The sequence below is a fragment of the Chiloscyllium punctatum genome, chromosome 3, assembly GCF_047496795.1.
Source record: "Chiloscyllium punctatum isolate Juve2018m chromosome 3, sChiPun1.3, whole genome shotgun sequence".
NCBI classification, from domain to species: Eukaryota; Metazoa; Chordata; class Chondrichthyes; order Orectolobiformes; family Hemiscylliidae; genus Chiloscyllium; species Chiloscyllium punctatum.
The window spans coordinates 82,222,104-82,243,239 of record NC_092741.1 but is presented as its reverse complement, the minus strand read 5'-3'; positions in this window follow the sequence as shown (position 1 = coordinate 82,243,239).

Here is a 21,136-nt window from a genome sequence, read left to right as displayed (position 1 = left end):
CCCTATGAAAGATTAGAATTGGCCTAGGAATGTAAGTCATGAAGTTGAAAGTGGCCTTGACTGTTAAGCTCATTGCCATCTCAGTGGTGAAGGTTGTCTGCAGCAGGTTTGCAGCTGTCCAAATCTGTATTTAACTCCATGCCAAACCTGTACCTGAGAAGGAAGTTGCTCCACTGTTACTGTGTAGTAGCTCTGTCAGCTGTTTTCTAGATTCTAGAATAGTGGCAGATGTGAGGAGTGTACAACCGGTGCCAATGTATCTGTCTGGAATCCATTAAGCCTCTTCCTCCTTTTACAACAAGCTTAAAGAAGGAGACTGTGGAATACTCATTAATTTAAATTTGGTTAAATTGCTCTTGCGAATGTATTTTTGTCACAAGGTATTTCACCTGAAGCTCATTTCTATGCCTAACCCCAATGAATGGTCATGTAAATGCATCAGATTTAAGAATTCAAATCTCATTTAAATATATCACCAGTTACTTTGTGCACAGTGTAGTTTGAGGTCAGATAACCATTTGTGAGAGTTCTTTTGTGATCTGCATCGTAGTTTTCTGAACATTTAAAACAATAGTTTTGATGTCTGCAGATTATATTATGTGCAATATTCCCTTTAAGTTGCTTGACCATGAGGCAGTATGGCTACTTCAAGCGTCTGCGCACAGCAGACAGTGGGCTGACACCATGTTGATCCATTCACTTGTGGTTCTTCCAACTGCTGCTGCACACGGGTCCTCGCAGGTCCACATGAAGAGAATGTGGGTCATGTGTCACTGAAGGGTAGGGCACTTGCTGGTACTTTTAGATCAAAAGATTATCCCTCACTTGGGTGAGTCATGTCCTCCAGGGGAACAGCGGTGCATGAGTTCAATTTGACCACTTACGAATGTGGAGACTGTGATTTCTCCCCCATACTTCTGATGCATAGAAAATTCAAATTTATGAACCCTTGCATTCACAGAACTTCTGCAAACAGAATTGCCGACTTTAAGTTATTCACTGAAGTGCTGTAGCTTATTAATGTGTTTTAAATTTCATTAGTTTTATGAGTGAAAGATGTTTTCCAGCAATTTGTACTGGTCTAAAGAAAGCAACCTAAGCATAATATTACATTTCAATAATTTGAATTATCCATGGGCTGTATTTCAATTTTCATTTGATGAGAAATGAAGAGCAAGGATGATCAAAAGTTCAGATAATCACAAATAGCAGCTTGAATTAAACAGCGCAGTACACAATTCCCTGCATACTATTCCAGCAAATGTACAAGGGAAAAGCATTTTGCTGCCATGGACATCCTTAACATGAAATAGATTGCTTAAAATCATGTCCTGTAGAAAACAAGCGTGCCCTAGAGAAATGCAATCTGCTGTTAAGTAATATTTTGCTGTAATGTTGCAGGTTTCTCTTATCATAAAGGTGAGAAATTCAAGACATATTAGTTAAAAATATTAAACTGTACATTAGTACAATAATAAATTTAGCTTTCTGGCTCTTTTGAAAATGTATTGCTGAAAGTGTCACCTTCCAGAAAATTGACCTAAAATGTATCTGATGTTACAGATTGAATATTCTGTCATTCAGAGTGATGCAGTTAAACTTGAGTATGCATCAATATTTCATGCACACAATTCAAGTGAAAAGTAGAGATTAAAGTTTGATTTAATTCTGTTAAGAGTGCTACCACTGAACTATGAGTAAATAACTTTGGACAAACTTCTAGCTCAGACACTGAACAGATTTTCTTGAAATCAAAATTAGTGAAAGGTCACTTCACCCGAAGCATTAATTTCTACTTTCTCTCCACAGTTGTTGCCAAACCTGCTGAGTTTTTCCAACAATTTCTGCTTGTGTTTCCAGCATCCCCAGTTCTTCATTTTTAAAATAACATAACATTTCTGCATTGTTGTTCAGTTATCTGCCTGAAAGCGGATCTGGTCCTTGCCGATTGTTCACCAAACCACCTTCTAATTTTGTTACTGTCAGTAGGGCAAGTAGGTGGGTCAGATCTATCTCAGCCAGAACAAGGATTGAAGTCCATGCTATTAGTAATTCTAGCTGAACTAATCAATAATACCCCTACAAACCGCTGTTCTTTATGTGGTATTGATAACGTTTTATTTTTGAGTAAAAAATTGGGTCTGGAAAAGCACAGCAGGTCAGGCAGCTTCCGAGGAGGAGGAGGACGGTCGATGTTTCGGGCATAAGCCCTTCATTAGGAATGTTTTAAATTTGATCCCATTGTAAAAGTTCAGGCTATTTGGTATGAACATTTTTGATAATTGTTAATTTGATAATTGCATCAAAAAATCTTTAGACGTAATAGCTTTGAACATTGTACAGCCACTTTGGGAAAGTATCCATCTGTGATAAATGTGGGTGTATTTTGAATCTTTGATTGTTATAAAAAGTGAGACAAATAGATGTAGTAAATAATATAGAGCTTTTTATTCATATAAAGTGACAGCAGTTTATTTTGGATCAATGACTAAAATATATCTGTTCTGTCAAGGAAAGTAACTGTCATCAATGGTTTGGAATGTTAATGGAGCTTGTATTTTTAGGTTTATGACAAACAGGGTAAACATGATGGGGGCTGAAAATGTGTTGCTGGAAAAGCGCAGCAGGTCAGGCAGCATTCCAAGGAACAGGAGAATCGACGTTTCGGGCATAAGCCCTTCTTCAGGAATCCTGAAGAAGGTCTTATGCCCGAAACGTCGATTCTCCTGTTCCTTGGAATGCTGCCTGACCTGCTGCACTTTTCCAGCAACACATTTTCAGCTCTGATCTCCAGCATCTGCAGTCCTCACTTTCTCCTTAAACATGATGGGGACTGGGTTCAAAGAATGGGACTTTTGGATATGTGCCTCTAACATCATTTTTGCTGATGGAAAACACAAGAATTGGTTTTGCAACACAATTCTTGCCACAGAGCTAGATTTCTTCAATTTAAGTCACAATATAAAGAATTTGGTACATAACTAGGGCTGGCAGTTCAGCACAGTCCTTGGACAGTTGTAGCTTACCAAGTTTGGTTTTATTGCACCATCATTTTGATAACACATTGCTTACTCAGTTCCCAGATATAAGCAGGTGGTTTTTGTCAAGATAGCAGACATACATTACTTTGCAGACATGATATTTAAACTCAGAGGTACACCACAACCAATTTATTCTCTTAAAATGCACAACAGCATATTATGGTCTGCTGCAGCCTGTGGAACCTCGCCATCATAAGAGCATAATCCTTGCTACCAGGCATCTAGTGAGCAGCTAAGAAGAAGCAAGCTGCAAGTAGAGGAGGAAGATGGTAAGGATAATAAAAGGAGGAAGCAACTAACATACCCATCTCTGGCAAGGCTGTTTGTGATTAGCTGTGGTACCATTGAACTCAATGCCAACCTCCCACTCAACAGAAGTTCCGTACAAACCATCCCACTCATATGGACCATCAAAATGTCGTGTCAAAACAAGCGTTTCAAACCAATTTTATCAATCAAACTATCAAATATTATGTACAAAAGTCAACAAATCAACTCATGTCTGTCTTCTGCATGCCTTTACTTGACCTAATACTCCAATACTACACCATTGATTGAAGCATGCTGATAATAAGTCACTGACTTTCAGCAAGGGAGTTTGAAAATGACCTTACAGGATGGCCTTGAGCAGTTCTGGGCGTAGAAACTTAATGTTCATGAAATCTCTCCCCAGTTTTGATTGCCCCCCACACCCTCCCACAACGCCCCCTCCCCCACCCCATGCCACTTGCAATGTTTATAACTAGTTTTCATGTTTTGCTTTCTGTCTGAGCGAGCCTGTATTCTGCCATCAACACACACTATTAACAACGACTCTGGATCAATCCATTGTTGCTTCTTTCCAACCATTACCACTCTTGTTGCCTTTTTCTCAGTGACACCTTTGATCTCTAATCTCGCTCATCCTCTAACCTTTCTCAGACGTTCCTTTCTGTTCCACTTGCTCCTCCCCTCCTTTCTCAACAACGTAAAATTCATCACTTTTCCCTGGAGTTTCAAAGAAGAGCCATGTGGGATTTGGAACATTATCTCTGTTTCTCTCTCCACAGATGCTGGCAGACCTGCTACATTTCTTCAGCCTTCTGTTCCTGTGATCTTTGAAGGTCTTTTTCCTTCTTCTGTTTATTGCAACTCATAACCAGGCAGTGCTTGCCTTGTGCAATATGATTTGATTTGATTTATTGTTATCAAATGTACTGAGGTATTGTGAAAAGTGTTTTGCTTGCTGTACAGGCAGATACAAAGTGTATCAGGGTAGCAGAACAGAGTACAGAATACAGTTACAACTGCGGAGAAGGTGCAGAGAAAAATTTAACATTAACATTTCAGAGGGCAGTTCAAAAGTCTGGTAACAGCAGGGAGGAAGCTTTTTTTGAATCCATTTCAACATGCATTCAAACTTTTATATCTTCTGCCCGATGGAAGAGGGGTGGAAGAGAGTCGAGCTAGAGTGGGAGGGCTCCTTGATTATGTTGGTTGCTTTCCCAAGCCTGCAGGAAGTGTAGATGAAGTCAATAGAAGGAAGGTTGGTTTTCGTGATGGACCAAGCAATGTTAATGACTCACGGTAGTTTCTTGTGGTCTTGGGGATTGTGGTTGCCATACAATGCTGTGATGCATCCATATATCAATGTTGCATCTATAAAAATTGGTAAGAGTCTTTGTGGACATGCTGAATTTCCTTAGCCTTCTCATGAAATAGAGGAGTTGGTGTGTTTTCTTGTTCATCATGTTGATGTGGGTGGAGCAGTACAGATTGTTGGCGATCATCATTCCCTGGAACTTGACACTTTTGACTATCTTCACCTCAGCACCACTGATGCAGACAGGGATGTGCCCTCCACTCTGTATCCTGAAGTCAATGATCTGAAGTCAATCCCTCATTTTGTAACGTTGATGGAGAAATTGATGACTTTACACCGTGCAGCTAAAAGTCAATCTCTTTCCTGTACTCTTCCTCTTATTGAGTCAGATCCAACCTACAACAGTGGTGTTGTCAGCAAACCTGGAAATGGAGTTAGAGCAGAATTTGCCCTCACAGTCGTGAGTGTATACGGAGTACAGTAGGGGGCTGAGCATACAGCCTTGTGGGGCACCAGTGTAGAGGATTGTGATGGAGGAGGTGTTGTTGCTTATTCTTACTAATTGGGATCGATGGGTCAGGATGTCAAAGATCCAGCTACAGGGGAGGGAGTCAGGACCTAGTTCTTGGAGTTTGGAGATGAGTTTGTTTGGAATTATGGTGTTGAAGGTGGAGCTGGAGTCAATGAGTAGGAGCCTGACATAGGTCTCCAGATATTCCAGGAATGAATGTAGGGCCAGGGAGATGGTGCCTGCTGTGAACCTGTTGTGCCAGTAGGTGAATTGCAAATTATCAAGGAATTCGTTAGGCTGGAGTTGGTGTGTGTCATTACAAACCTCTCAAAACATTTAATAATGATGGATGTCAGACTACCAGACAGTAGTCATTGAGGCACACCGCATGACTTTTCTGAGGCACCAGGATGATGGTAGTTTTCTCGAAGCAGGTGGGACCTTCACATCATAGTAAGTAAAGATTAAAGATGTCAGCAAATACTCCTGCTGGTCCACACTGGATCGGAGTGCACAGCCAGGAACTCCATCTGTGCCAGTTGCTTTCCATGTGTTCACTCTCAAAAAGACCAATCTAATACCTGCAGCAGTGACCATGCCTGCAGATGCATCAAGGCTAATTGGATAGATGATATCATTTCATTGACTCTCTGTTCAAAGCAAGTGCCGAATGCATTGAGCTCATTGGGAAGGATGTACTGTTGCCCTCAACTCTGTTCAACTCCGTGTTACAGCCCATTAGGTAGTGCGATCTGTGAGGTTAGTCTAGGTCTCTAGATCTCTTTGGTATTGATGTTTGGTGCCTCTGATGGCCTTGTGAGGGTTGTATCTGGATTTCTTGTAAAAGTCAGGGTCGCTTGACCTGAACCCCTCAGACCTGGTTTTCAGTAAAGAGTGGACCTCCCCATTCATCCATAGTTTCTGGTTGGGGAACATTTGGATTAACTTCTTTGGCACAATCTACTACACACTTACTGATGAAATCTGTAATGGTAGCGGCATACTCATTTAGGTTGGCTGCTAAGTTCATGAACATGAACCAGTCCACTGATTCCAAGCAGAACTGTGGAAGCCCTCCTGTTGCCCTAGACCAATACTGCACTACCTTTTGTATTGGGTTCTCATGCTTCAATTTGGGACCTCTTATTGAAGAAGGGGTATAAATATGTTCGAGGTGATTCTGAGGACATTTACTAGAGTAATACCTAGAATAAGTAGGTTGTCTTCTGCGGAAATGTTAGATAAGTTTATTTTTACTGGAAGTTAGAAAAGCTTGGATGATTTGATTGAGATTCATAAGATTCTGAATAGTTTTGATAGGGTGGATATGGAGAGAATGTTTACTCATAGTGAGTTGATCAGAACTAGAGGATATTGTTGTAACATTAGTACTCATCTTTTCAGGACAGAGATATGGGGAAACTTTCTTTCTCAACTGGTTGTGCAAGTTTGAAATGATCTGCCTGAGAAGACTACAGAGTTGGAATCATTGAAAGATTTTGAGGCAGAAGTTTATAGATTCTTGTGAGGCAAGAGAATGAAAGATTGTTGAAAGTAGATGGGAATCTGAAGTTCAGAGCATGAACAGATTAGCCATGTTATAGATTGACAAGCTTGAATGAAAATGGTCTATTTCTGCTCCTGATTCCTATGCTTGCTATGTTTCATTTTGAATATCTTTCATCAGAGGGTTTGTAATCTAAATCCATTCTCCTAAAACATTAGTTCTATTTGTTTTTCCACCTAATCTGTTTAGAACTTGTAGAGTTTTCTGTTTTTATTTCAGATTTCTAGTTTCAGTATTTTGCTTTATAGAATATGATTCGATCTTTATTAGCCCAACATAGGACTCTTGCTGATTGGGCAAAAGCATATTATAACTCTACAAGTATGTAATTAAAGAGGAAGTCATTGAAATAATTCTAGTGAACAATGGAAGCAGAGACAGTGTATCAATGCACATCCATTAAGGATGCAGCCCTGTGTGCTGGTGCTACTGTACAACAAAACAGGATTCTTTAATTTGTCACCACATTCCTGCCTGGAGAAATGTCTGGAATGCCGAAATAAGAAAAGGGAATGGGAGAAAATGAAGAAGAAGTTTGCAGGTCTGAGGAAGACTGCAAAAGTCACACCACTGAAAACTTGCCTCAAGATATATGGTCATGGTGCACAGAACAGAGCAAAATCATTAACAATCAATAACAAATCGTGAGAAAAAGCTGAGCCAAACATTATCATTTCTCTTTTAGCTTACTTGCTCATTTGAAATTTTGTTCGAATCATTACAACTCACCTGGAAAACTCCCAGCATCGGTTTCTGAAGAGCTGTCCTAGAAGTGGGCTTCCTACGGCACTTCCATGCATTCATGCCCATATTGCTAACAGGCAAACTTTATTGATGGCACTGAAAACTGTTTAGGATGTTGTGTTGAAATCTTGCAAATTGTGCTCCTATCTTTTTATGGATGCAGAACCATGTACACTGAGGATTTGATCTCTTTCAAATTCCACTGCCGTATTTCTGTGATAGAGAGATGAAAGTTCCTAATCAAAAATACTGAGGGTTCTCTACCTATTCAGGTTCAGCATACAAAGTCATTGCTGTCCTCACATTTTTTCACACATCATGCTCCTATTAACCATAGAGCACTTTGTTAATAAAATAACATTTGATGAAAATGGTTCTTTAATAAATGTTACATGTCAGTATTACAAATACTGATATTTCAGTCCGAGCTACAGATTCAAGTTACATTGAACGTTTAACTGTTTATTATTGAAAGTGTGTAGAGGTCCCCTCTTAATGTAGCAAGTAACTGAACTATGTGTCATTGCCCCATTGAACCTTCATGGAATTAAAGTTTTTTGATTCTCTAGAATGTGACTTTTGTCACTGTCATTAAAAGAAAATTAACAAAACTTAATGGTGGAAGATACTTTGAACATTCCACTAATATCAAAGAATACGGGGAACAGATTAAGTACCATCGCAATCACTAAAGTAGAAAATTTATTTGGCTAAAGGCAGATAAATTCTCTGGCTTTTGATGGCCTGCATCCTAGGGCCCTAAAAGTGATAGCTATAAAGATAGTGATACATTGGTTGTAACTTTCCAAAAACCATTGGATTCTGGAGGTGTACAAGAGGAATGGAAAACTGCTAACGTGTTATGGACTAAGTCTGAAGTCTCATTTGTTTACATTATAAGCAAAAAGCTTCTCAAAATCCTTTTAATCTCTGAACCAGATGGATCAGAGCCCGACCTGGTGTATTGCCCTTCTGAAAATAATCAAGGACGGAGAGTTTTAGAAAAAATCTTTTAGAACTGCTTTTAGAAAAAAAAGGGACTAGCTTTGTGACAAATGTGACACCCCTATTGAAAAAGGGAGGGAGGTAAAGAGCAGGTAACTGTAGGCCGATTGACCTAACCGTGAATAATGGCAAAATATTAGAATCACTTATTAAGGGAGTAATAACAGGACATTTCGAAAATCATAACCTAATTGAGCAGAATCAGCATGGCTTCATGAAAGGAAAATTGTGCCTGAATAATTTATTAAAGTTTTTCAAGGAAGTCTGAACTAGATTTGATAGAGAGGTGCCAGTACCTGTGTTGTATTTGGTCTTTTAGAAGGTATTCGACAAAGTACTTCACAAAAGGTTAAGTCATAAAAGCCATATTAGAAGTCATATTAGAAGTAACATATTGGCGTGGATGGAGAATTGGCTAAAGGGCAGAAAACAGCAAGAGGATATAAAGGGTTCTGCTTCAGGCTGGTGACCTGTGACCTGTGGGGTTCCACAGGGATCAGTGCTGGGACCATGACTGTTTACAATATATTAATGGCTTGGAAGAAAGAAGTTATGTATGTAGCCAAATTTGCAGACAGCATAAAAATAATAGAAAGGCGTGTTGTAAGAGGGATAAAAAAGTTTACTGGGAGATGTTGATGGGTTAAGTAAATGGGCAAAAATTGGTTAATGGGGTATAATGTGGAAACATGTGCAGTTGTTTGTTTTGGAAGGGAAAACGAAAGAACAGAATATTAGTTAACTTAAAAAAAAGAAGTGCAGTAAGTTGCAACACAAGGGGATTTGAGGGTCACTTATGCATAAAACAGAGAAAGTTAGTACACAGTTGCAGCAGGTAATCAGGAAGGCCTATGGAATGTTGGCTCTTATTTCAAGCAGGAGAAAATGAGGACTGCAGATGCTGGAGATCAGAGTTGAAAATGTGTTACTGGAAAAGCGCAGAAGGAAAACCTGAAGAAGGGCTTATGCCCGAAATGTCGATTCTCCTGTTCCTTGGATGCTGCCTGACCTGCTGCGCTTTTCCAGGAACACATTTTCAACTCTTATTTCAAGCAGTTCGAGAATAAGAATAGGGAAATCTTACTGCTACTGTACAAGATACTGGTGCAACAACATCGAGAGAACTGTGAGCAGTTGTGGGCTCCTTATTTAAAGAACGATATAATTTCTCTGGAGGCAGTTCAGAGGAAGTTCACTAGGATGTTGCCTGGTAAGGAGGGACTATCTTATGAGCAAAGGTTAAAGATATTGTAGCTCTCCTTATTGGAGTTTAGAAGAATGAGAGATGATCTTACTGAAACATATAGGATTCTTAAGGGGCTTGACATGGTAAATGCTGAGGGGATGTTGCCTCTCATAAGGAAATCTTGGCCAGAGGCATAGTCTCAGAATAAAGGGATGTCGAATTAAACTGAGATGAGGAGGAGTTTCTTTGTACAGAGGGTTGTGAGTCTTTGGAACTCCCTGCTGCAGATAGCTGTGGGAGCAGAATTTTCTATATATGTAAGGCTGAGATGGATAGATTCTTGGTCAGTAGGAGAATCAAAGGTTATGGGAAAAACCTAGGAAAATAGACATGAGAAATGTCAGATCAGCCATGATCCTAATGAATGGTGGAGCAGGTTTGAAGGGCTGAATGGCCTATTCCTATTCCTATTCCTTCGGTCTAATGGTCTAATCAATACATATCTGTATTAATGATCTTTTAAAACATCTAAAATGCACTGTGGACCTTTAAGTAGCATAAATGTGGACACACTTGTTAATCAATTTGTTGAATGCACAAATATGTCTAATAGAGATCAGGGAGGAAGGCAACTTTATTGAGAAAGCACAACACGGATGGTGTAATATTCACACATTCTCTCCCTTCTCCCTCTTTCACATGTGAACTATGGCCAATGTACACAAATGAGAGCACCACAGTGATCACAGCATCTTTTCAGTCTGAAATTTTCCTTCTTTTACAAAGCTTCCAGAAGGTGAAAGTCAAAGTCGCACTGCAAATCCTGAGCCTCCTTTCTGACATTGCTACTGGTCTTTCCAGACAGCTATGTGGGGCTATGTAGCAAAGTGCAAGAAATGTATTCCACTCATGTCACTTGACATCAAAAGTAGCCTTTTCATATTCCTCTCACTGAAGTACTCAATACAGTCGCCAGTATATGTGGGCACATGAAAATGTGAAAAGAAAATTTGAGGCAGTTCATCTTTAAATGAATGCTTCTATCTTTCTCAATCTGTTTTACTTGTTATTTTGGGGGAAAAATACAATGATGCTCCATCACTTGTTAAATTTCAGGTGCTTCATACTCAAATGCCCAATTTGCCACATTTGGTCCACATATGGTCACAGAAGGACTTACAATCAAAATGTCTGCAACAGAAAATTCTTTAAGTATGGTCCTGCTGTATTATTTTGGACCAGCAATATCACTTCAATTCAATATGTTCATGTTCACTATAGGGAACAAATTATGAATTAGCTGACATGTTTCTGACCTTTGTTTCCTCCCGAGTGTATAACAGGATTGGTGTTGAGATCCACAAGGTTTGCAGAGTTCTACACACAGAAAATCTCATGAAACCCTGAAGAACAATAGGTAAAACTCTGGGAACACAAATTCTTAACACTAATCGTCATTATTCACATTCTCCTCTTCTTCGGCTGTGCAGTAAATAAAATAGTAGCTATCTGACAGCATACAAAATGAAAACATACAATGGGTGATTTCACAAAGCTTTATTGTCAGGTACTGACAATCACAGATTGGAAAATCAGGGCTGCCATTGTGACAGTCCTATTGCCAACCTGCCTTTGAAGTCACTAATTATGAACTGCTAATGCAGCCATGTTTAATTACTTTGAAAAGTCATCTTCCCCATCTCCAATATATGCTCAAAACATCTTTCACTGAGAAGGGCAACTTCAGAATACCAGTGCTCAGTCAAGTGCACCGTAGCCTTTTAATGATGACTCGGAATCCAGGGATGCCAATCTTTCAGCATTGATTTGGACTGGAGTGTACAAAGTTAAAAATCACACAGCACCAGGTTATAGACCAACAGGTTTAATTGCTTTCGGAACACCGCTTTAGGATAGCCTGAAATTGATGATGATGGATGCCATAAGGACAGGGTAGGAAATGAATGAATTGCATTTGGTAAGATGTGGCAAAAAATCTTGCTCGGCCTCACAATGGGGATCCCTTCAAAGTACTCAATGCTACTCACTCAGCCAAAACTGTAAGATTCGGCCTTACTGATTTATTCATTTGACTATGTATTTCATACAAATAACATTGCTGTTTTAAGCTGTATGTATCTGTGAAATGGCAATGGCAGCATTGCTCTGTGGATTTAATTTGAGTTATAGGCAGTGAAAGAAACACACGTTCTCACCCTCCCAGCAGTTGTATTTCCAGCAGCATGCATTCATTAACCCACAATTGATGACAACCGCTCCTGGGCACAATGAGATGTGAAAACCAGCCCATCTGTACTCACTGGATCACATATGCCACTTTGTGTTTTCCCTGGTGGTGACAGTGGAGAACGATTCATTTTAAATTCCATTTCCTACAACAATAGAAGTGTCAATCTTCCAGGATAATTCCAGATTCTGACAGAATTGAAGATTCACCTCTGGGACAGCCTGAGTAGAAGTTGAGGGAATAGTCATCACAGTGGTAATGTTTTTCTTTCATTTGATTTCAGTATTTCTCCTTAATGGTTGAAACAATATTGAAGATGGGAAGAGGGTAGTTTGACAGTGAAGAAACATTCTACTGAGCAGTAGTGTTGCTATTCAGTTTCTGAATAGCCAGGACAGTCCATATGACATGAGGATTGTGTTGTTGTTTGGCTAAAGGCGAATGCACCAGGGCTGGAGAGAAGGGGATGAAGGCCAAAATTTTCACTGATTCTGATCAGCTTGGAGCGATTTTCAAATGACAGGTAGGATCCAGTTCCAAAATTCCTGACCCCATTCGCAATTCCAGCAATGTTCGATTAAGGTGTGTTTGAGTACCATAGATTTGTGGGATAGAAATTTAGCGTTCCCCTATGTAAGATCAGGTTGGAGTGCCAATTTAAGACTAGGGAAGTTACAGTGGGAATGATTGACAGAGTGTCAGTTCCAGGAATTCAGTTTGTTCTTAGGAATGATTTGGCAGTCTCCAAGGTAAGAGTGATGCCCCTTGTTGTGGAGAAGCCCAAAGAAGACCAAGAAACTGAAGAAAAACAGAAATATCCTGGTATTTTCCCAGACTGTGTGCTAACCAGATCCCACTATCTTAAGTCACTGCACTAAGCGAAAAGTAACGAGAAAGATGAAGAAGTTGAGGTTCAGATAGCAGATACCCTGTTTGACGTATTGGTGCAGGAAAAACCTGAACAGGCAGAGGGTCAGACAGAAGTGTTTAGTCCTGAAAGACTAAGAGACTTGCAACAGCAAGACAAGCCAATAAAAGATATATATGCATATACGTACCCGAAAAGGTGGCCGGGAGTATTCCAAAGGGTTATTATATGAAAGATAGAATCCTAAAACGGAATTGGAGACTATGGCAGGTTAGTACAGAGGAGAAATGGGTTGAAGTGCACCAGATTGTGTTGCCGCTAGCATACAGATAGTAGAGGAGGACCTGTAGGAGGTCACCTAAGGGTAAGAAAGACTCAGGCTAAGGTAAGAAAAACATTTTTATTGGCCTGGAATGCACAAGGATGTGGTTAACTTTTGCCATTTGTGTCATACATACCAAATGGTAAGTAAATCACAGGCGGAAATAAAACCAGCGCCTTTGTTGCCAATTCCCGCATTTGAAGAACTTTTCACACGGGTTATAATTGATTGTGTAGGTCCCCTCCTGAGAACTAAAAGTGGGAGCCAGTAGTTGTTAACCATAATAAATGTGTTTACAAGATTTCTGGAGGCAATTCCATTCCAGAGTATCAGGCAAAAAGGGTAGTAGAGGAGTTAGTATTTTTCTTCACATGGTATGGACTACCCAGAGAGATTCAGTCAGACCCAGGATCAAATTTTACTGCTAGGCAGTTTAAGGAGGTTATGTATAGTTTAGGTATACAGCACTTTAAATCCAGTGCATATCATCCTGAATCCCAGGGAGCTGTAGAAAGGTGACATCAGACCTTGAAGACCATGTTGAGAGCGTACTGTCAGGATTACCCGAATGATTGGGTTATAGATATCCCATTCATATTGTTTGCCATTCGAGATGCTCCAAATGAATCTACTCAGTTCACTCCCTTTGAGTTAATATTCAGTCATGAAGTGAGAGGCCCTTTGAAGTTAATTAAAGAAAAATTGACATGACCAAAGTTGGAGATCTCACACTTAGATTATGTATGGAGGTGAGGGAGAGACTAAGTCGAGTAGGTGAGTTAGTGAAACGGCACATAAAGAGAGCACAGCATAGAATGAAACAGGTGGCAGATAAAAATTCTGAGACTTGGATGTTTTCCCAAGGGGATGACGTGTTAGTGCTGTTACCAGTGATAGGAGATCCCTTCAAAACCAGGTTTAGTGGTCCCTATCAAATTGAGAAAAAGTTGAGTCAGGTGAGCTATTTCGTAAAGATGCCAGTTGGAAAAAATAAGATATTGGGTATGTCATGTGAATATGTTGAAACTATATTATACTAGAGAGAAAGAACTGGAGAAACAGGTGTTAGTTACTGCCCCGCAGAATGAGGAATCAAATCCAGATGAGGTGGATTTTGATATGCCTCAAAATAGATTTAAAAATGAAGAAGTCCTTGAGGAATGGGATCGGTTAGGAAGCTATCTGTCTCAGGAGCATAGAATGCAGTTGAAAGAATTGTTATTGCAGTATAAGGACATATGTAAGAATGAGATGGGGAGGAATAATGCTATTGTACATGAAGTAGATGTAGGGAATACTGCTGTGATAAAACAACACCCCTAATGAATTAACTTTCAAAGCCAGGCAGGTGCAGGTGGAGGTGGAGGCCATGCTCGAAGAGGACATCATCAAATTGAGCCAGAGCGCGTGGAGTTCGCCAATCATCTTAGTTCTCAAACTGGATGGGAGTAAATGATTCTGCATGGAATATCAGAAGGTCAATGCCATTGCAAAATTGGACTCATATCCAATTCCTAGATTGGAGGACTGTAATGAGAAAGTTGGACGAACCAGTTGCATCACCAAGTTGGATTAATGCATGGTTACTGGCAGGTGTCTTTATCAGAGACGGCAAAAGAAATTTCTGCGTTTGTAACCCCAAATGGGCTATATCAATTTGAAGTGATGCCCTTTGGAAAGAAGAACACACTCGCCACATTCTAAAGACTCATGAACAGAGTTATGGCTGGGTTAACAAGCTGTAATTTGGACAATGTAGTGATCTTTAGTAAGTCCTGGAAAGATCACATGGTTCTGTTGGCAGAGCTCTTTGAATGACTATGAGAAGCAAAACTGGTGATAAACTTTAATAAAACTGAATTTGTGAAAGCAGAGGTGATGTTCTTGGGACATAACATCAGTCATGGAAGGTTGACCTCACAGAACACAAAGATGAAGGCCATCGAGGAATTTCCATGAACAACCTCGAAGAAAGAGGTGCTTTGATTCTCAGGACTCAGCAGATTCTATTGGAAGTTTGTTCTAAACTTCAGAAACGTAGTGGCACCATTAATCCATCTGCTGAAGAAGAACACTAAGATTCGGTGGACAGAACCATACCAAAAGGCATTCGACCATTTGAAAGCTGCATTAACCACCGCACCAGTTTTAGCTACACCAAACTTTTCAAAATCTTTTAAAGTCACTATTGATGCTAGCGACATTGGAGTTGGAGCTGTACTCCTACAGAAAGATGAGAATGGGATTGAACTGCCAGTTGATTTAAATTAAGCAGGAGGATTTACCCCATGTTGTAGCATTAAAAAAGAATCAAAAGCTCCCAAAATGTTGTTTGAAATGATTCGATTACTTACAATATGGAAACAGGCCCTTCAGCCCAACAAGCCCACATTGACCCTCTGAAGAGCAACCCACCCAGACCCATTCCCCTACATTTACCCCTTCAACTAACACTACAGGCAATTTAACACGGCCAATTCACCTAACCTGCACATTTTTGGACTGTGGGAGGAAACCAGAGCACCCAGAGGAAACCCACGCAGACACAGGGAGAATGTGCAAACTCCACACAGACAGTTGCCTGAGGTGGAGAATTGAACCCAGGTCTCTGGTGCTGTAAGGCAGCAGTGCTAACCACTGTGCCACCGTGCCGCCCAACTAAAATAATTGTCAAATAAAAATCAATAGATTTAATCCCCTAAGCTTCAAAAAGCCACTTCAAATTGTTAACACTATCCTACATCAAACTTACCTTTTGGTCTTAGCACAGGTTGAAATTCTTAAGAACAAGCCAGCCAAACGACATCAGGGTAACTAACTGTTTTTTTTGTGAACCATTGACAATTATTACTTCCGTCCTCAGGCCTTCTCATTACGAAAAGCTATTTTTTGAATTTGCATCAGGTTTAGACACTATCTTAGCTACTTTAATAATTGGGTAATGGGGACAGATCGCACAAACTTCAAACAGATTTCACAAAACAATCATTACACCCAAATGATTTTCCTTCCCTTGATATACGTAATAGTTGATTCTAGTTAATCTCGTTAAAAAGATGAAGAAATTCATTCTCTGTGGAACATTATTCCACTGCATAAATTCGTAAAATTTCCCTCATCTCTTCAGAGAATTGAATGAACCACTACAACATTGAATAACATTGATGGGATGAAGATATGTTGATTCATCCATCATTCTATATCAGCTTCTTCTATGGCCATGAGGAGGCTGATGAAGGTGGATGGAATTTGTAACAAAATAATGGTAATGTTTGAAAGAAGCCTTTTATGTAAAGTTCGTCAAAACAATCTGCATACGGAATGAGCATGATATTTGCCCAGCATTAACTAATCCCATATAAAGTGCAAGTGGGGGTCATATCTACTGACCTTCTCTCCTCTTCCACAGTTATGTTTATGTCTGGGTATCCTTGGAAAGGGAGCATGAGGTGTCCATCAATGATCTTGATGTCTTTAGTGAGAAGTGGGCATCACGGAGCATAGAATGCTTTATATCCCCCTCCAACTCTTGCTTTGATTTAGCCCCTTCCTTCTCTCCATACTTCCTCCTCAGTTTTGATGACTTGCAATGCTCTTATTGAGTTTTCAAGGCAAATATTGAGTTGGCTACATAGGTATTTTTACTGGCAGTGTATCACATTTTTAAAAAAAAGGAAAAAAAAATCTCTTGGTGCTTTTGATGGTGGGAAAGTTGCTCAGTTGTGTGATAGCGTTTCTGGGATGGGAAAAAAATAAAGGTCAAGCAGAGAGGTACTTGTGCTGCAGTGGACCAGAAGGTTCTACCTCTGGACGAGAAGATCCAGGTTCAAGGCCCACTTGTTCCAGAGGTGTGGAATAACATCACTGAACAAGGTGGTTAAAAAAAATCTAAAGTGTGAACAGTAGTGTGCAGATATATCATACCTTCTCAGTTCTCAGCCCGAATGTGGGCTTAAGCCACAGCACCACAACTTCATCCACAGGCAATGCAGGCAAATCCCATATTTACCTGAGTCTGTACCAGGAGTGAACTCAGTGTTACTGGGACCAACATAGTCCACATCATCTGTCCAGCTAACTGTAGCTATCAGCTCCCTCCAAGTTGTCCAAATTGGTAGAAGCTCCGAGTTATTTTCCATTACATGGCTGACCGTGAGTCTCTCCCAGACTTACTGTTGTGGCAATGGAGGAAAGTTGAAGTATGTACAAAGTTAAAAATCACACAGCACCAGGTTATATTCCAACAGGTTTATTTGGAGGAATAAGCTTTCAGAGCACTTCTCCTTCTTTGGGTAACTCATGGGGCCAGATCATAGGAAACAGAATGTATAGTAAAAGGTACGTACAGACATACTGAAATTTAATATTAACAGATACTCTTTCTGAAAAAAAGACATATCGCCAAAAGATATTTGAGGCTGCGAATTGACTGTTTGGAAAGAGACACTGAGACACAGACCCTAGAATGCCACATCTGATGAGGTGTCAAGGAAGCTTCAAACTAAATGGCTTAACAGGGAGAAACTGCACTGAAACCCTAAAATGTAATCTCTTGGGAACTGTCTCAGGCTGTGAAGATGATTGCTGAAAAGATAACAGTCTAGGTGAGAGATATAACATTACAGAATCACACCGTACTGAAGAGGCCCTTTGGTCCATCAAGTGGACCACTGAACCTATGTCAATCCCACTTTCCAGTGTTAGGCACACAGCCTTAACTATTGTGATATCCCACTCCAACTAATCTCTCAAGTAGTGCATTCCAGAATGCCACACCATTTGGGCGAAAAATTATTTCCTCAACTCCCCTCTAAGCATCTGCCTTTCATCTTAAGATTATGTTTCCTCACTATTGACCCTTCAAATAAGGTGAACAGATACTTCCTATCCACCCTGTCCATGTCCCTCGTAATCATAAAGATGTTTAGCAGGTCCCCATCAGCCTTATTTGCTCCAAAGAAAACAACCTGAGCTTATTCAATCTCTCTTCATAGTTAAAGTGCTCCATCCCGGGCAACATTCTGCTAAATCTCCTCTGCAAACTGTCCAGTGTATGGGTAAACATGTCTTTCCTATATTGCGCCGAATGACACTGCATACAGCACAGCAATCAGAGGGGCAGTCTGGTGGCATAGTGGTAAATACTGGTGCCTCATAGCACGAGGGACACAGGTTCGATTGCAGCCCTAGGTGACTGTCCCACTGTTAACAGTGGCACAAATCTCCATGAACTTTTGATGTAGGTTATTGTCCTTTCAGGTTAGTTATTGTTGGAACCAGTTAGGCCTTACAACAAGTACAACAATGTTAAATTTAGAGTCCATGGGCTACATTTTGGAAAACAGTCTGGTTTGGAGGCATTTGGTCATCCCAGGAGCCTACCTCCAGGTAATCTCTTCTGAACTACCAATACTTTCATATTCTTAACACGAGACTAAAACTGCATATAGTACTCAAGATGTGTTCTCACAAATAAGATTAGATTACTTCCACTGTGGAAACAGGCCCTTTGGCCCAACAAGTCCACACTGACCCACCACCCTACACGTAATTTAGCATGGCCAATTCACCTAACCTGCACGTTTTTGGACTGTGGGAGGAAACCAGAGCACCCAGAGAAAACCCACGCAGACATGGGGAGAATGTGCAAACTCCACACAGTCAGTCACCTTAGGTGGGAATTGAAACCAGGTCTCTGGTGCTGTGAGGCAACAGTGCTAACCACTGTGCCACTGTGCCACCCACCTTTGAAGCTTTAAATATAACCATGTGGTAAAATTTGAATTGTAGCATGTTTAATTCAATAAAATCTGGAATTAAAAGCTAGCCTAATTGTGACCTTGGAACCATGCCATTGGCATTAAAAACCCATCTGATTCATTATTGCCCTTAACAAAGGAAATCTGTCATCCTCACCTGGTCTGACCTACATGTGACTGCAGGCCCACAGCGATGGATGACTCTCAACAACCCCCTGGGCAGTTAAGGATTGGCAATAAATACTGGGTTAGCTGGTGACGCCTACATCACTTGAATGAATAAAAAGAAGTATTATGACCAGCATGTAATGTCCTCATTCATTGTGAAACCCATAATCTGAAATTTTGACAGTGTCGTGGTTTTGCAAGATTTACTCACTTTAGTTTTGCTATTGGGTTGGAGGATTTGAGCTATGGGGAGAGGATGGAAAAGTTGGCTGTTTACCCTGGAGTGTTGGAGGCTGATAGGTGACTTTATAGAGGTTTATAAAATCATGAGGAGCATAGATAGGGTAAATAGACAAGGTTTTTTTCCCTGGGATGGGGGAGTCCAGAACAAGAGGGTATAGGTTTAGGGTGAGAGGGGAAAGATTTTTAAGTGTTCTTGGGGCAACTTTTTTACGCAAATGGTGGTGTGTGCATGGAATGAGCTGCCAGAGGAAGTGGTGGAGGCTGGTACAATTACAACATTTAAAAGGCACCTGGATGGGTACATGACTATGAAGGGCTTAGAGGAATGTGGACCAAGTACTAGCAAATGGCACTAGATTAATGCAGGATATCTGGTCGGCATGGACAAATTGGACAAAATGGTATGTTTCTGTGCTGTACATCTCTATGACTCTATTTTGATAACCACTTGTATATGTTACATTGTATTTTATTGACTTATTAAACCAAAATTATTTAATAATTATTATTTTAATTCCACCTTGAAAATCAAATCCACAAAATTTTACACAGAACACAGTACCATATGTTTTTACTGATCTAGCTCAAAGCCAAATTAAATCCACAACTACAACTTTAGGTTTAGACATTTCCATAGTATAAAATGTTAATCTATAATTTCGATAATCACTCTATTGACTACTGTCAGTAAGTACTCCAAGTGGTCAGATATTGTTGCCAAAATATTTATCAATTTGTTCATATTTACACATTCATTCTTGCTTTTCATGGGAAGACCAATCAATTGTATCTCAAGAAATGCCCTTTATAAAGTCTCTATGGTGAATCACACTGATTGCTAAGCCAGTCCTATCAAAACACCATATCAGCCATTTCTCTCACCTTAACTGAATTGTGCCCTTCCAGTTCAGACATTAACTGCATTTTGGTTTGATCATCACTTAATATATGAATCATCCAAATGAATTATACCAAATGTTTGCTCCACAGAATCATAGAACAGGTAAAGCCCTCATTTTGTTTTATAAAAAGGCTTTAATGGTCAATCTTCTGGTTATAGATCAGACAGTTTAAGTTTGCTGGTTGGGAATCTTCTATAAGATCATAAGACTTAGGAGCAGAAGGAAGCCATTCACCTCATTGAGTCTACACTGCCATTCAGTGAGATCATGGCTAAACAGATATCAATCCTCAACTCCACTTTCCTGCATTTTCCCATAACTCTTGATTCCCTAACTGATTACAGTTCTGTCACTCTCTACTTGAATATATTTAATGACACAGCCTCAGAAGCCCTCTGCATAAACATTTCCACAGATTTACTACTCTCTGAGAACAGAAATTTCTCCTCATCTTAAAGGTGCAACCCCATATACAGACATTATGCCATCTGATCCTAGACTTTCCCACAACAGGAAACAATTTTCCCATATCTTCCCTATTAAACCCTCTATAATTTCATATGTTTCAATAAGGTCCATAAGACAAGTAAGATATAGGAGCAAAATTAGGCTGTTTTGGCCCACTGAGTCTACTCTGCCATTTGATGATGGCTGATATGTCTCTCAACTCTATTTCTCCCACCTTCTCCTTGTAATCCTTGATCCCTTACTAATCAATCACCTCACTCAATTCTCCCTTTCTCTCATTGCTGGAGAAGACAGTCCACAATAGGAGAGAAAATTCCTGTATGTGTGGAGTCCACTATTCAACTTCACACACCCCCTCGAGCCATGCATACAGATGATCAGAACATTGCTTCTCAATCTGCCTTATCCAGATATGTTCACCTGTTTGCAAGAGGTACAGGGGCTGCCTGATTATCGAACAGTCATAACAGTCTTTGACCCTTAAGTTAAAAATCACAGCTTACAGCATCTGGAAAGAGGAAA